Below are 2,366 nucleotides of genomic sequence, written 5' to 3'. Positions count from 1 at the left end.
ATTTTTTCTCCACTGCATTACTAAAATTTGGTTCAAAGCAAAGGCGTCAGAACCTGCACCATCATTTTCTTTGTTCTCCAGTCACGATCTCTAAATGTCACTCTCTTTGTGGTCAATAAGTATCGATGGCCAAAATCTTTCATAAATAACAATAATCTGCTATACCACTTAATGTGGATATCGCACCCAAAATAATTTATGTTTACAAGAATTCACCATTGTCATTTCACTTTCTTTATAATAGTTGTTTATATAATTAAGATGGTAAATGCTACCATACCTCAATTGTATCATACCATAGTGATGTGGACCAGTAAGAAACATTGGAATGTAATCTTTGACTTTTGTTTTATTTCTTTTTTAAACATCTCAAAAAACATAAAAGAAAAGATATTCGAAAAATAAAATTGTGAGGTTGGGTTCAGTTAAACTAGTGTGGTTAACATTAATGAGCATTTACAAAATTAACATTAATGAGAAGAGAGAAAAATAGAGATTGTTCAAGTTTCCAGATTCTGAAGAGAGAAATAGAGAGGCATTGTTGAAAGGAGAGTTCACTGATTTAGGGTTTTTCATATTCACCAACGGCGGACGGCGGGGTTGTCGGCTAGGCCGTTCTTCATCGTCGGCGGCAGTGATTTGGTTCGTTGAGGGTGGCGTCTTCATCGTCAACGTGGTAAGTCCCTCTATTTTTTCCCTTTTCTGAGAATTTTGTTTCCATCTTCTTGCATCTGGTACTTCCCTCTGTTTTGTCGTTGTCTGTTTCAGTTTATGGGATTTTTGTTTCCATCTACTTGCTTTTGGTATTTGGTTTGGGTTTAGGTCGCCGATTTTGCATTTTCTCACTTCAGGTTTTCTGGTATTTGATTCGTTGATTTGACTGATTATCCTACTTCGGGATTTAGGGTTTTTGATTCTTGTCGGATTTTATTTTCAAACGAAGGAATTCTGTTTATAGGGTTTTTTGATTTTGGTCGAAATTTATTATCCATTTTCATACTTTGGGTTGAAGGGGTTTTGTTTCTGGTCGGATTTATAATTGAGTTTTGCTCAATCTTATAGGTAATGGAAAGTATAAGGGAGGAAGAAGACCAGATCCATTTTGCTGATGTGTTGGTTTTGTTTTTGGAAAGTTTTGCTGATCTGTTACATTATTCGTTTGATCTATATTGATTTTTCTCAGGTACAATTGAACTTACTTAACTCTTAACTTGGATGTAAATGTAACAGGATTTGAGTGATCATCATGTTGGTTAAGATGATATATTGACATAGTTAGAAAGGCACTTGTTGTGTGTGTCTAACTCCAAGGTATGTGTATGCCAAATTTTGATGTTTCAGACATGGTTAAATTCCCTTTGGTCGGCCTTTTTGAGTTATCTAATTTTATATGGTACCCTTTTAAAAGATTTCAAATACTCCTTTCAGGACTGGTTCAGGGAACCACTGGCATGTATGTCCAATATAGTGTAAGAAAATTGTGGGGAAGGGAATTTCTACTGAGCAATATATATGGAAGCATGAAATTGGTGAGGATATTGGCATAACTCTGGTCTGCTGTCAAAAGGAATGATGAAGGGCTCTCTATTGGTTGTTGCACATTGTAATTTTGTGAAAAGAGAGCTCATGTTTGATTTGTCATAGCCAGTATTAAGTGCTAAATTATACAGGGAAGTATCATCTGTGAAGGCCAACATAACTGGCCAAGCTCAAAGAAATAGCAGAATTGTTCATTTAGCTTCAATTGCTAGGTTCTTAAAACAACCGAGAGCAGTACTTTGGAAGGAAACAAGAGGTCTTAGTCATCTTCTCATGAACAAAATCAACATCAATCGAAACTTTAGAAGGCTCTTTGTGGAGGTCCCAGAATTATTTGGTTTCTGAGGTACCCAACTGAGGTTTTAACAACACAACAGATCTTTTGATTCTTTTGTAAGTTTTCTTGGCAGCATCTGTGGTACTTTAATGTGCTCTGTTTTGTGGCTGCTTTTTTTTCATGTACTTGGGTCTAGCACCCCTTGTGCTAGTATTAATACATTTTGGCTTACCAAAAAAAATATGGTACCCTTTTTGTCCTTTCATCTTTTATTAGAAAAAATGGAATTTTTGTGTTGAACTCAAGTGTTGTACGTGAATGAATTTCAACAAGACAACAATCACTGCATTTAAAAATAACAAAAGGTACCAAAAAAATGTAGATAGGTGGTTGAAAACAAGACCTGAAAGTATTTGGCCCAAGCACCAACCACTGTACTACGTTGATAGTTCTTTTATTTAAAGCTCCAAGAGTTGTATAAGTACCATGTTAATGATGTTTATTCAAGAAATAAAAAAACACAGAAGTAAGGTTTCGAACACAGAACTTC

The 2,366-nt window shown here is 35.3% G+C and overlaps 1 long non-coding RNA gene across 2 annotated transcripts; it reads left to right on the top strand.

Moving 5' to 3' along the window:
* The first annotated feature begins 442 nt into the window (after positions 1 to 442).
* Positions 443 to 2,082, top strand: LOC130727634 (uncharacterized). 2 transcript variants are annotated; one of them, XR_009015404.1, is made up of 3 exons: positions 443 to 676; positions 1,063 to 1,311; positions 1,429 to 2,082. It is a non-coding gene; the product is annotated as an uncharacterized LOC130727634 (long non-coding RNA). The 2 variants fall into 2 exon arrangements; XR_009015403.1 differs by having other exon boundaries at positions 452 to 676; positions 1,231 to 1,311; positions 1,429 to 2,078.
* The last annotated feature ends 284 nt before the right edge of the window (positions 2,083 to 2,366 follow it).

This window comes from Lotus japonicus, chromosome 1 (assembly GCF_012489685.1).
Source record: "Lotus japonicus ecotype B-129 chromosome 1, LjGifu_v1.2".
NCBI lineage: Eukaryota > Viridiplantae > Streptophyta > Magnoliopsida > Fabales > Fabaceae > Lotus > Lotus japonicus.
Note: the sequence above shows the minus strand (reverse complement) of the source record. Positions and strands in the feature narration are given on the sequence as shown.